Source organism: Anser anser, assembly GCF_964211835.1.
Source record: "Anser anser genome assembly, chromosome: Z".
Classification (NCBI taxonomy): Eukaryota; Metazoa; Chordata; class Aves; order Anseriformes; family Anatidae; genus Anser; species Anser anser.
Genome location: NC_139723.1, coordinates 82,884,091 through 82,899,616, shown reverse-complemented (window position 1 = coordinate 82,899,616; position 15,526 = coordinate 82,884,091). Strand labels below are relative to the sequence as shown.

The window sequence follows — 15,526 nt, the reverse complement described above, 5'->3', positions numbered from 1 at the left end:
TTTTGTGAATATATCCCAAACTACTTCAGCAAAGTCTTGAGAAGAAGCTGAAATATATATTGGCAAAACTTATGCTTTTATTGAGTTGCAATCCCATGAAAATACATTCTATTTAGAACTCTAAAACAATTCCTGAATGATATAGGTATGGTATAGATTTTGTAGCACAATCCAACCTTTAAAACTTGTCCCAGGTTGTTATTAAGTCCATAGAAATCACTTTTTTTTACATGGCTCTCTTTTAGAACTTGTATCGTGCTTACCTTGCATCCCTATTCACAGACAGCAGAATTACACATGGATCCCAGGCATGGATTTTTTGGCCCAGGTTTACAAAAAATAAAATAAATAAATAAAATTAATAAATAAGTAAATAAATAAAAGAGGTAATTAACTTTGTAATATTCCTCCTTTCATCTGGGATTAATCTCACCTAAGCTATATAAAAATTAGTCACTTAATTAAGGTAGTCACCTAAATTTCCCCCTCTAAATAAAGGAACGAACAAGATTTCTTCAGAGAGTGATTCATCTCACATGTCTTAAATATCTGTTTGAGGATGGGATGAATTTCTCTCTGGCGATGCTTTGCTCCCTCTGACTGTGGAGACAGTTTAAATAGTAGCCTATGCATAGAAATGCGTAGTTAAAGTTGGCTAGAATTAGACAAGATAAATGTTAGTCACAGGTAGGATTTTTTGTTTGTTTGTTTTTGTTTTTTTAAGGATTTTTCTTCATTGTGCTAACTGCCGTATGAGCATAGAGAATGAAATTATCATTTAACCCTTGGTACATAAATACAAAGAGCACTAATTATTCAGGCAGGAAGCAGTGGCAACACAGTGCACATGTGTGTCATTCAAGAGTAGGCCAATTTTGTATTTTGAATTTCAAAGATCCAGGCAAAATGTTGTCATAATATTGTCAACTGATGTTTAAAAGAAAGAGACTTCTTTCTTTTTTGCCTCTTCATGGACAGGAAAGGAATTGTCAGAGGGAAATAATAATAATAATAATAATGCTATGATTTTTTTCTCATCTTTACTTTGTTCTTTAAAATCCACCATTCTCTCAACCTCCTAATGACTTTCTGAAGGCCACACATTTAACATGTTTTTCAATGAAATTGCCCAGGATTATTAATAAAGGAGAAGTCTCTGTTTTGATTACTAAGAGCAGACACACTTTCTGACATTTGTAGTCAGCTATTTGGGTCTGTCATTCAGGTTTATGCATATCCACAGACTGCAGCTTTCCAGAAAAATAGGTTACAGACCATGAGAACAATAGGGGGAAAAAAAGATAACACTTTCATATGAAGCTTTAATTAATGTTAAGCCAATGCTGGCCTATAGGAAATGTCACGTTCCACTGGATAAATCAGGGCTGCTTCCTGGTTTTGCAACACATCATGTTCTATGCTCAGTAAGATGCCAGGTTTCTTATTTTGCCTGTCATTTATGTGCAGTGTTTTTCATGTGGTCTCAGAATAAGGTGCCAAAGTTGTCTGGTTCCCTGACTTTATTCTCCGATTAATAATACATTAGCCTAGCAAAATATTTGCTCCTGCTATTACTCTTGGGGTTATGAAATTAAATATATATAACTGAAAAATACAGTAAATATATAGGAAATAAATCTTTCTGTGATCTTCCCTTCCCTGTTTTCATTAAGGCAGCTTTTCTAGTTATAAGACCAGCTCCTGAATTTCAAAACACATATACAGAAAGACTTCATTAAACCTACTCAGCTCTGATTTGCCAGCTTCTGTGAGCTTAAAAGCCCATCACTGCATAAACCTAAGTCCTATTCACCACTCTGATAACACAGCTTTATATCAGAAGAGCTCCACTGATTTCAGCATTTACTTTGTGGCATGCATCAGAAGCTTCATATTATTTATAATATTTTCATTTTATCTTTAATATGTTAGGTTATAACATTTATATATATATATATATATATATATATATAAAACTATACAGAGATTCAATCCCTTTAGTTCCCTGCCCCCCCCCCCCACACACACACATTTTTTTTTCTTTCTTTTCCAGGAGGAAAGAAAGGGAGGCAGGACAAGATAACTTTTACATTGGTTTCAAACCTGATCCCCTTTTATGTCAAGCATTGCATTGCTAGGTTTGCTTACATGCTGTCCTTGCTAATGGGTTTGCTTAGGCAAAAAATAACACTGCTCTTTTTGTTCTTGTGACCCCTGACACACCTTTTTCTTTCTCATCATTTACACTGTTTTCCCCCCAAATATTTTTTTCCTGTATTTTTTTCTTCTTCCTGCTTTCATACTGCCATGGGATCATCCTCCAGTGATGGAGAAACTGCTGAGGAGCTGGGCAGCATCAGCTGTAGGTGCTGAAGGAGAATTACACAAGCAATGCTGAAAAACTTGTTTTTCTGTCTTTTTCACCTTCACGTACATCCCTACAGAGTGTTACAGGATAAGCTTATTTAACCAGTACCCTCAAACACTCCCTTACCTGCTCTCTACTAGAAACAAATACCTCTCTGTGTGGGACACTAATGCTTTATAGGTTCCATTTGTTTAGAAAGTTGTGGGAATAACAAATCCTTTCGTTCAGCAACTAGCTACAAAATGCTAGGCTTAATAAGAACAAAAAATGATTTTTGACAGACAACAGTTCTGTTATTATCTAATATTAATGAGTGTGGATGACAAGGAGGGTTGGGCTTGGGAGTACAGATACCTTTGTGATAGTCAGAAGACAATCAGGAAGATAATTAGATTGTAATGACAATATATAATTAATGCAATATAATGGGACAGATCTCAATCTGTTGCATCACTGGTAAATCCAGAGTAACCCTATTAAAGTCAGGGACTGTTGTTTGCATATGTTATACATTGATTTAACTGAGGTTTGATTCTGGCTCATTAAGTGACACATTTTTCACTCATATCATTTGTATGGGCAGACCATGATGATTAGCCCCAGCTTGAATGCCACTATATATTAACTATTTTAAGATATGCAAATTAAACTCTGACCAGATGCCAGAGTTCCCCTAATTAGAAGGGCAAGCCGTCCCCACGCTAAATTCAAGGATCCTTAAAGACAACAGACTCCACTGAATTTTTATCAACAGCTATGGTCAAATCAGTATTTGAAAGCAAGCCCTAATCAAAACAGAGAATAATATTTTATGTAAGTACAAGCAGGTTTGTTTGTTCATTTTATTTTCTATTTGTGTGAGCAGCATAGAAAGCATAATTTAAAAGAGGAAGAGGTTTTAAAGGAAAAGGACAAAACTGTGCTCTGGAGCAATGTATTTGTACTATTTATAATGGACCAGTATCTCATAATACGTGCTAAGAGAAGTTGTGTTGGAGCAAGGCACCTCACTTCAGATAAGTCACTCTTTTCTGATGTCTGTCTTTCATGTGACAACAGAGAGAGCACAGACACCTGGTTTAACTTAAACAACCAGCTTCAAGACGTGTGTTAAGTAAGATGATTTCTAGCTGTCATGTGATATGTGAAGAGTTAATCTTATCATGTGTGGCCAGGTGCATTACTTTGTGAGCATTCATTTCTTTCAAGCAATTCAGAGTGATGGTGTTAGGTGAGACTGTCCTGAATTTAGTCTTTAGGTAGTGTCTGTAAGGGTGAACTCAACAATTTTCTTGCTGGAGCAAACAAACTGAAAGGTCAGCACTTTAACTTCAGAACAGGGAGACTGCATGCAAACTCCTCCTGGCTGGTCTTACTGCCCAAACACATCTTTCAGGTAAAGTTTTTTGTTAGAGTACTAGTTAGATTTTATTGTTATAGAAATAACTTTCAACATTCCCTTAAGTATTGCACAGCATAAAATAACAACATTAGTATTCCACTGGCCAACACACAAGTATTCTGAGCTGGTGTAAACCAAAGAATTCTATGGATGTAAATCGATGGCAATTTCTTGATACACAGGGTGATTCAAAGTCCAATTAAGTTAACAGAGAAACTCCTTTGATTTTTTATTTTTTATTTTTTTGGCTTGAAACAGACACTTGAATAACATTGCATATCAATAACATCCAGTGGCTTATCTCAATACCAGATTCAAAGAGAATAAAAAATTCTGCCCTGCCTTCCAGAGAGGTTGCAAAGGTGAATTTGTGTATGTGTGCTAAACAAGTGGACAATACAGAGGTGAGAATCATGGAAAAGTCCACAAACAGTTGACAAATTATGGATGTTTTGGATGGTGTGATGTAAATAAGCCCTAGGCCTGCACAATGTACAGGGGAGAATAAAATGTTATTGAAAAGTTAAGGTGTGATGTATGCCATTCCCCATCAAAGGGCAGAAATAATTAATACTTATGGGGAAAAATAACTCAAGACTAGAACATTAAGGTCTATCTGATAATGCAACAACAATAAAAAGAAAAATTAACAGTGAATGGGAGACTTTGAAGCTTGACATCTCAGTGCTTACATTTCCAGTTCAAGGGACATACCTTAAGTCTGGGGTTTTATTTTTAATTGAAAGGTGATGATTCCTCAGAAGCTGAGATTTTGTAATTTTTTCCGTGTTTTGGTTCACTGCTTCCTCTCTACTTTATCTTTAAATAGAAGAGGCTTTGGAAGCTGCGCTAGTCTGAAGGCTTTCCATGCTTCATGGTATACTTCTGTCCTAGACTTTTTATGCCCTTACACAGGTAACTATAATGTTTCCTAACTTCCATTACTTGTACTTTTCCTCTTTTGGTAATTCTGTCTTTCATTCAATCTATGTGGTATTTGGTTGGGTCATAAGCTTGGGTCATACAGATGACAAATATATTTCTTCTGTCCCTTTTTTTCCACTCCCTACTTCTGATTTCAGACTTTTTTCTGTTTCTATATTTTTTTCACTCTTTTTTACTTTACTTTTTTTCTCCATTTTTTTTTTTAATTTTATATTCTCTCAATTTTTCCTACTCTTCCAGTTTTAGTTACAAATCAAAATTCTTTCCTTTGAACCCTTGTCTATTCCTTGAATAATATATTTTTTTGCCTTTCAGTAAGGTAGGTGACTTCTTGTTCCTGTTTTCCTGGCTCACCTTCTGTATTTCTAATTGTTATTGCTTCCAGCATCTTGACAGCTGTTTGACAATGGTGTCTACTGTTAGTTACACCTTAAGCATTATGATAAACTATAAAGAAAGCTTGGTTTCTCTAGAGAAAATTCACTCCTGCATCTCAAGTTAATCTACAGGTCTAACATGACATACAGAAAACAAAAATGAAGCTTTCTCATTATTATTTAACCTTGGCAAACATCTTCACTGTTTTGTCTATGAAGTCACACACAGAGCATTTTCTTTTCATTTAGAAACACAACATCAGTTCCAATATCATTATGTGCAATTTTATTTCCCTTGAGAAAAGCACTTAAATTCAAGTGTTTATACTAAAAAGCTGAATTTGTTATCAATAATGTAAAGGTGGACCACTCCACTGGCCTCAAACACTGCAGCTTAACATCTGAATGAGAGGATGCTTGAAGAGTAAGGTGGGGCCTCTGAGGTCTGATAGAGCTTGTTGGTCTTCATTTTTCAACCAGGGTGTTTAACAGCCTAAATATTAATTTAAGAAATTTTGATGACACCATTTTACCTTGTCCTAATGGCTTTCAACTGACCTGTAAGACAGCTGTAAGGTCAGAACTCCAAAAGTTTGAATCTTGAGTGGGTTGACAATTGAAATAATCTTATCCCATTTCCCTTTTGCCATGAACCTAAGTTTGCTTGTAGTATAGCTTAAACACACACACACACACACACCCCAAACCTAAATACATAAAAATCATCCAGCCTGAAACTCTGAAACTGAAGACATCAAGAGTTGATGAACTTAATACTTTCCCTAACAGGTGGTCCCAAACAAACAAACAAACAAACAAAAAAAAAAGCAAGACTAGATTGTATGTTTTATCTTCATTGGCTAGGCTGTGAGAAGGCTTTGAAACAACAACAACAACAAAAATCTTTTATTATTCTTTTCTGCTGTTTTGGAAGAATTTGGAGTTCCGTCTTCAAGCCAAGCATTGCACCTTTTTACTCTCTCTCCCACATTGCTCACCTCCACATCTCTGACTTGAATTGCATCCAAATAGGCTGATAAATTTACAACTGTTATTACAAGTCATGTAATATAGGTTAAAACTGTGTTTACAGCCTAATAATTTAGCTGGGTCTTTAAATGAGCAGTGAAGTATTTTGTAATACAGATTGTCTCCTATTTTATTTGCCAATAAAAGCACTGAAGGGAAGCTGCAAAAACTTTCACTACAGCCTTGCTGCTCTGCTGCATTGAGTCTGAAGAGCCAGAACCACTCTCTGGTTACCACCCCAAAGGAATTTTACTTGCCAGAAGTGGCAGAAGAAGTGCACAGCCGGTATAAATGGATCAGGAAAAAGGCAACTGAGATATATTTCAGGGTTTAACCAATCTGGGGTTTGTCATAGCCTAAAACAGGTGAAAAATCTTTCTCTTCTTTTCCAGTCCTGAGGATAACCAGAACTAAAGGTATCCTTTGTCATGTTACTACCCTAGTTGAGATAAACTGGATGACCCTTGAAGTCCCCAGGCTGTTGAACTAGACAAAGGCGTAAATCACAGAAATCATATTTGGCCATATTCCTCCCTGCCTTTGTGCCACTCTAAATGCAAGAGGAGAGAAAAAATAAAAAAAAAAAAAAATGTTAAGATATTTTAAAGCTTAAACGTGGAGAACTGAACACAGTTTGTAGGCACTGTAATACACAGAGATAGGACATTTTTTTTTTGCCCTTTTTTTTTTTTCTTTTTCCTTTTTGTCTTGATGCAGATCCTAATTCATATTTGATTTGTTGCCTTTGATATCTTGTGAATTTGCTCTGACTTACAAGAGATCACATGAGATAAGGTCTTTATTGTGTCATTGTCAACAGTGCTCAGGAATTCCAGTGGTGGGCCAGGACCCTATTATAAGAATTGCTGTACAAACATAACAACAAAAAGTTTTATGTCATCTTATATTCAAATCACACAAGCTAATTGATTGGTGGGTTGTATCTGAGCCAAAAACTAGTGGGTTGTTTTTTTGTTTTGTTTTGTTTTTGTTTTTCAGCTTATGTTCACAAGCACATGAATAGGATCAGATTTTCTGTTTCAATGTAAAACAATGCAAATCCTGAAAACATTAGTTCTCTTTTGTCTATTTATTTCATTTATTTTTCTTGGTTATACTTTATATAAAATCTAAACCTGGAATATTATAAATTGAAAGATTATCACTACTATTCTTTGGATCCCAGCAGTATTTTTAAAGAACTAATGAAATAATAATTGCAAATTTTTATGGGATAGGTTGTGTCTTCTTTGTAAATTTTGCAACCATGGTATCATTTGGTGATGTTACAGTTTGCAAATAATTTTATGTTGGATTTTTTGTTTCGTGAAAGAAGCAAACTCAAGCAAGACATTTCATTATTACTTGAATAATGCACAATCAGCAAAGCTTTCATGTACCTTGATTGTTGATAGTCACTGATGAAATAGGAAGAGACAAAGTTTGTCAGGTGGAGACCCACACAGACACAAGTCGCTGCAGCTAAGCAGCATGTCCATGTAAATTTAAGTCTCAGACAGAAAAGGTAGAGTGGGAAGGAGGGGTATCAACACCTATTAAATTTGGACAGGGACAGAAAGAGTGGCCTTTGCTGACTGACAGACAAGGTTATGTGGCTGAACAATAATTTGAAGTCTTGAATTATTCATGCCCAATTCAAGGTAAAAGTGTTTAACCTGGTGATATCATCTCATCTTGTTGCAATATTTCTCTAGAGCAAACAGTGCTATTCTTATTCCTGATTTCTTTATTTTACTAGCTTTAATGTCTTATATATGAAAACGGAGAAAAGAATGGGAAATAGCTGCTATTTTGAGGGAAAAAAAATTTTTTGAGGAAAAAAATTTTTTGAGGTTTTTAGAGGAAAAAACAAACAAACAAAACAGATTGCACAAAGTTATCAATGCAGTCTGACAGCAGAACTCCAGGCTTTTCTTCAACCATACCCTACTCACCACTGCTGTCCTTCTCGTAACCCTTAAAGCAAGAGGAGAGAAATGAATATACCAGTGCAATTCTGGTCTTTATTTGAAAATAAAACTAAAAAACTTACTACAGTTATCTTTGTGTGCTAACAAGAAATAATGCACTATCACATTACCATTATGTGTTCCACCATCCACTACAACTTCCTAATTTGGCCTTGCATGGTATTTATTGATTGTGATGGAGAGTTTATGGACTACACAAAATTGTCACATAACTAATTCCTACGGAAAGGATTGACGAAACAATGTAGCCTACACATAAATGCCTATACAGATAACAATACTCTTTGGAGAGTAGAACCCTGGTATAGATTCACTTTTTTCTGTTAGCAGCAAACAATTTATTGATGAATCAATTTAGCCAGGGACAATATTCATTCACTTCTAATTCCAGTTAAACAGACCTGAAACTATGTATTTAACAGTAGGCATTCTCATGGAATGGGAGTCTTAAGCAAAAACTGAAGATTTTTTCTCAGCCTCTTTCCTCCTACCCTGAAGTGCATTTAAGCTACATTTTGTGCTACAGAATCCCTTACCAAATCTATTCATCCCACAGGCCACAATATTCTGCATTATTAATGTCACAGGAAGTGTTGATATGTCTGAAGCAGCGATCAGTTGTAGGTTGTATCAGTTTCCATAATTTGGATTCTTTATTCAAAACTTCTGATCCCACTGGGACTCTAGGGGAACTTATGATGCCTCAAGGAGTTGAGCCAAGGATATGGTTTGTGATCCTGGGTTAGTGGTGATTTACAGCAGTCATCAACCCTCAATTCCTTTCCTCTGTTTTATTAAGATACATCTTTCATACACCCACCTTTAAGACTCCATTTTAATTCAGTCATACAGGTCACTGGCTTCTTGATTTTGCTTTCACAGGCTTGTAGCTTCTAGACTTCTTACCAAGTCACCTGCTACTTTTTGTAGTTTATCCAGAGGTGTTCTTCCATCTCCCTGCACATCAGATCTAAGGTAGATCTTTTCAGGAAGGCTGTGGTTACTTTTCTTAAGTATTTTACCTACTCAGTGACGCATCCTGTGGGGATTTCTGAGTAGTTACTGGTACTTATTAATCAATGTTTCTTAGTGTTTACTCCCTTCTTCAAAGCAGTAGCTACCAGCCTACCATATGACTGTCTGCCGGGGCATGCAGGAGTCCTGAGCTCAGCAGAAGCTCAGGAAGAACTACCTGTTTCACTGTGCTTTCCTATCCTTCTTATGACACTGCCAGTCTGTGCTTTCAGAGCTAGATCTGCAGTATGAAAAAAAAAAAAAAAAAAAAAAAGATTAACGTGTCGGTTTAACCAGAAATACTTCTGGTTTTGTATGTCATGGGCTTAATTTTCTTGCAGCTTGGAGACATTCAAGCGATTTGGAATAGCACATTTTGGTCAGATGAACACCTGTTCAGTGTTATTTGCTAGTTTTGTTTATGCAGAAAACACAGAGCCACTTTAGGAAAATAATTCCTATTCTTTCCAGCAAAATAATTCCTATTCAACAGCAAAAGCAACTAGAAAATCAAATATCAGCTTGACACTTAAGATCCTTTTTGGGTGCACAGTGTAAATCACATGTAATGTAAATGTTCATGGCTGGCTGATTTTTTTATCAAGAAAATTGAGGGGTGCATTCTTCAAATTGGGCAGAAATTGGAACCCTGTGTGAGAAATCTGAGTCACAAACATGCTTTGGACATTATCACCCAAGAAGATAAACTCTATTCAGTATAAAACTAATATCGCTCTGGGAACAGAGCATGCAGAAGAAACCCAATCTGAATGCAAAATGTCAAAATAGAGAAACTGCTGTATGCAATAGACCGCCCTGAAAAGGAACAGAGCTATTCTAGCCTTCACATGGGACTAAGCTTAGAAACAACAGGCCTATTTTCTGCTCTCTTCATCCAAAGATGGTTTCACAGTTTTTACTCTTTCATCATCTCCTTGGGGCATTTTAGCTACTTCTGTGTCATGTAATCCATCACTCACTAAATAATTAATTTACTCAAGTAAGCAAGATCTTTTGGGGTTTAGGGTTTCTGAGTGAGGAGAGATGACAGCTGATGTGCTATTTAAGAAAGAAACACAGAGGGAGAAAAAAACAACATTTCAGCACTATGCTATTTTCTTGGATTTTTTTTTCTTTTAATTGATATTCACTTTGTAGTCATTAAACTTCTTTCTTGGTTAACTTTTTCCACAAGGCAGATAACATTTCATTCTTTTGGTTTTATTTTAATAAGTAGGGCTGGGAAACTAGTCTATTCTTTGCTGTGGAATAGCTGCCCTATGTGAAGACTTGCAGATCTGTGATTTATAGGTGAGTATTGAGAGCTCTGTTTTCACTTATAATGTCTTGACTTTTACAAGCGAGTCACATACAATTTCTGACATTTAACCTGAAGCAGAATAAATACAATTGGATATTTTTAAGCAATTCTAAGAGAGTTCAGCTCCCCCTGGAACTTTTTTCAGCCCTTTTGAAAACTGTAATTGTCTTGCATAGTAAAGCCAAAGTTCAGGGTGAAGCACTGCTTGTGTAGGTTACATTTCTGCAGTGTGAGGCATCTGAGCTGGCATAGGACTCTGGGGGCAATAATCAAGGTCTTGTGGACCCAGGTACTTTTCTCCTTTACTCTGTTGGTGAGATGTGCTTTCTCCTTGATTCCAAGGGGGAAGTGCATGAGGCGGAGCAGAGGGATCCTGAACATCACAGACAGGTTGTGCAGCTGGTGTTGGAAACAGGGCTGTGGTTTTCATGACCACGGGACCCTCTGTGAGGATAGAGGACTTTTATAAAGAGACAAATAAGTGAAGTGAAGACATCTTTGCATACAGGCTGGATAAGCTGGTTAGGAGAACTTTAAAAAACAACAGGGATGAGAGATGATGAACCTAGGGGTTCAAGTGACGAAGTGGCGGACCAGCCTGGCAAGAAAAGGTTGCAGGATGATGTAGACAAGAGACCTCCTAATGAAAAAAAAAACAGGATTTAAGAGGATGTACCTCAAGGTTATGCCAGTAAGGCAGTGCCTGCAGGACAGCAGTACGGCAGAAGATCCTCTCACTTCGCATACTTTTGTTTTGTTTTGTTTTTTGTTTTGTTTCAGACTTTGCATGCTGATCTGGGAGATCGGCACGACAGGGTGCATCTCTGAAATGCCTGTACACTACTGCATGCTGCATGGGGAACAAGTAGGAGGAAGTAAGAAGTTTGCGTGCAATTGTAGGACTACTATCTCACTGGGGTCACGAGTTATGGTGGGTAGTTCACATGCCTGGAGTTCTACCATGAATGGGTACAGGCTCTCCATGAAGGACCTGCAAAGACTGCAAGAAGGGGGAGTTACCTGTGATGGGAGAGAACAGTAGAAACCTGTGGAGTGCTGCCTAAGAGCAGATGATGAGCCAATTGCGAGTTTATGGGTCAGGAGTAGAGAGCAATTCAACATGGGTAGCTTAATGGGTGTCTGCCACAGGCTGCCTGATTGGAATTCCATATGAAGTCCCTCTGAATTGTCTTTAAAAGGTCATTGTGATCAGGTGAGGATCTTGGTGACTAGAAGTAAGTAAATGTCAATCCTGTCCTCTAGAAGTACAATCCCAGGAATAAGGGGCAGGTCAACCTCAACTCAGTCCCTAGGATGATGATAGAGTACTATAAGTACTAAAGTCCACCACTAGCCTATGCTATTAAGTTCTAAATCTACACATTTCTTGAAGACTTCTAGAAATGGTGACTCAGACCTTTATTCAGTCTTTACCTTCCTCCTTGTCTCTGCAGTATCTCTCTAAAGATTCCTTCCTCTTTGCTTGGGATGCTTTACAAGATTGTTCACTTTATTGCTTTGTGGAGTGAGTTAAATAGTACTTTCTTCCAGTTTAGTTAAGATGGATTTGATATTGCTTTGGTTTTGGTATGAAACCAGGTTTTATAATTGTTAATATACATCAAGAAGTGAAATGACCCTGCATAAGAAATAAGATGTTGATCTTGAAAGTGCTTGTCGATAAGGTTGTGCTCATGAAAAGCTATGCATACAGAGTCAGATGTTATCAGGTAAATCGGATAAAAATCGTTCAACTCCTGGGAAGAGCTGAGGGTGTCATGGGTTGGGTGTAGCAACATGGAATTTTTTGGTCACAAGTTTGAATGGGAAACTATGGTAATAAGAGCTGAATAAATTTTTTTCTAGCTGGTGTTTTCCTGCTGATCAAAATAGAAATGAACTGGTTAAATTAGCTCAACATTCACTTGCTTAACACCCATGTGGAAATAATTTCAGAAGGAAAAAAAAAAAAAAGTAGAAGAATAGATATTTGCTCACTGGGACAGATGTGATGTCTGCAGGACAGGTCTCATCCTAATAAAGTCTTTGGTATCTCTGCTGAAGCACAGTATTATTTGACATGTGTAAATTAATCAGGTTCTTCCCCAAAAGAAAATCTCCCAAGTACTGGTGCTTTTGTGAAAAGCTTAGGGCAGCACAAGGACAATATAAATGTTTTCATTTCTGCTGTCTCTGCTGCATCTGTTCAGTGGATCAGTAAGGAACAGCATTTTATTTTGCTGAGGGCCAGAAGCCTTTCAGGATAGAAATTCAAGTTCTGGTAAAATACAGAGCAGGAAGATTATAAACAGCTTTAAAAGGGGCAATACCAAAAAGAATAGTAGAGGAGGAAAGGGTGACAATGACATAGTTTTGCTTATTCCTAACATATATTGATTTATGTTTTCCAGGCCCAAGAGTAGCTCATGTGTCAGAGAAATGTTTCTTTGGAAGAGGTGATGAGAGTGTTAATCCAGTGATTTGATGCAAATGGACACAAAGCTATCTTTGTCTCATTATCAAGCTGAATTGCCTGGAAAATTCATTTAACTAATTTAGGGGGAAGTTATTAAGTTTTCTTTTTTTTTTTTTTCTTTTTTCTTCCTCTTTTTTTTTAATCTTGAAATAATGTAATTATTAGAATCTGAAACAAAAACATCTTAATATAGCATTATAGTTTGCAATTTGGGAGTTGATAGTCAGCTGTGACTGCACTGCTGTTAAATCTGGTGTGTGATTAGAGAACTGTAATAAATATACTTAAAAGGAGAAGCAGTCATTTTCTTTGCTTTGCACAATAATTTATTGTGTTTAATTTTTAAGAAAAGATTTTCTACCAGTATGAACTGGCTAAGTTCTGTCAATATCTGCACAGTTATGACAGCTGATACTAATTGACAAGCTGACCAATATATTTTTTTCAGAGATTTTCAGCTTCTTCAAAAGGAAACCCTTTTGTCCATCTCATAAAAATAACATTCCTCATCAAAAATAATTAAGGTAAAAGAGCACTCACATTGTGATGCTATTGGGAAAGACGGTTATATTACCACCTTTCAAGTCATTATTTATTACATCTTTGGACTGTGGCAGTTGTCAATTCATGAACATTAGAACTGTGATTTGAGAATATGAAATATCACAAATTTTGAGAACAAATCTAAAGACTTTTCCTTCTGTATGCTAACTACTACTTGCAACATTTTATGTTGTAAAAATGAAAATATCTGCTTAAAGACAGATTCATGACAATGACAATGACGATGAAACTTCTGATATATGCTCACATGAGGATTGAAGTTGTCTAACTTAAGCCATACAAATTCTTGCTAGAGTAGCTATATTTACCCGAATGAATCCTAATTATCATGTATTTTGCTTAGAATGTGGAAATATTCACTGCAAAGACATATATTCCCTTTTGATATTATTCAGAGTAATAACTACTCACATGAATAATGATTTCAGGTTTAGGTAGTTTTGAATTTCAAGCTCCTCAGAGTCCCAATGCCATTAAATATATCTTTGGTGTTCCTTGTAGATAATCCCATTCAATATTATAGATCCCAAGAAAATTCCATGTCTAAACCAAAGCCCAGTGCTGAGCAAACTATTCATGTTCTTCTGTTTCTTGGTAAAACTTGCTAACCAAAGTGATCGTAGATATGGTTCATGGTCCCACTGATGACACTAAGTCTTTACTGACTCGAACCTCCATTTCAAATTTAGTCTCTATGTCCATCAGACTTTAAGAATACAGAGAAACATCTAATTACGTAGTTTTAAGTTTAAACATTTCAAGTTCCTACATTAATCCAAGTTTAAAGTTCGCAAGAAAGAATTGCTTTACTTACTTATCCAAACTAGAAGTAAATAGCTTTCATGCCTTCTACAATGTCTGTAATGTGCAACATTGTTGTCAAGAATGAATGTTCTGTTGTACACCATATTAACTGCTCTCCTCACAACCTCAAAGCCATGTTTCAAATTTGGCAAGGTCTCATACATGTGACTGGGACTGTAACTCAGGATCCTTAGGTTCTACTGCTGAATGGACCCCCTATGCTGGTGCTGGGTATCTACATCTACATTCATGAATTACATGGCATTCAGTCCTGATGTACACAGCATGCTAACAAGGAGAGGCAAGCATTGATCCACTGTCTCTGAACTGGGGGAGTACTGTTACTGTTTGGAAAATCTAGTAAGACAGCACTAATGAACCCATCCCGTATTACTCGTTTTATTTATTTATTTATTTATTTATTTTGTTTTCTATCAGAATTAAAATTTACTAGATTTCCTGACTTGGAGAGTACTAGCATGATCTCTCTTCTGTCTGGCCATTTCGTCTCTGAAAACAGATACAAATCGTACCTGATTCTGTTCTGTGCCCCTTTCCCTACCTTGGGATATGTTCTTGTAATTAGTCAGCATGTTAACAATTTTATACCTGAAGGAAGAATAAACAATCAGAAATGTTTTGTGATTACCCAAATCAAAGTTCCTTAAAAGTTAGACCAAAAAAGAACATATATAAATGGAAGGTGTCCCTGCTCACGGCAGGGGGATTGGAATTAAAGATCTTTAAGGTCCCTTAGAACCCAAACCATTCTCTCTCTACCTATATAGAAGGTGATGAATGTGGACAGAACTAAGAGGTAACGGGAGTAAAAGGCCACAGAAGTAATTCCAGGTTCTTGCACTGCTTGCTCAATATACAGCAGAATTATTGTTTGGGTTGCTTTCATGCTTGAGATTATTACTATTATTATTTTTGTCCTTTCCATGTTCTTTTAATATATGGCCATTAACTAAAGTAGTAAAGGGGGAAAAAGATATTGCTTGTTTCACAATTACATTGGAATGTTGCTTTACTAATTAGTTTGCAGAAGCTGTCATGCTGGTCGATATTCTCTTCGCTGCTGAAGACAGCATTATAGTCTGATTTATGTTTTGACTCATCCCCTTGTCCCCTTACATTAATCATCTGCTGTTGATAGTCATTTAACTAAATGTGTCTGGGGAAATAGGGTGAATAACAGTAACGTGGAAGACAAGGATTAAAACTATCGCCCA

At 36.5% G+C, this 15,526-nt stretch overlaps 1 long non-coding RNA gene across 1 annotated transcript; it reads left to right on the top strand.

The window, feature by feature from the left end:
* The first annotated feature begins 9,064 nt into the window (after window positions 1-9,064).
* LOC310890276 lies at window positions 9,065-13,343 on the top strand. The gene is made up of 3 exons (XR_014577151.1): window positions 9,065-10,437; window positions 11,228-11,378; window positions 12,859-13,343. It is a non-coding gene; the product is annotated as an uncharacterized lncRNA (long non-coding RNA).
* The last annotated feature ends 2,183 nt before the right edge of the window (window positions 13,344-15,526 follow it).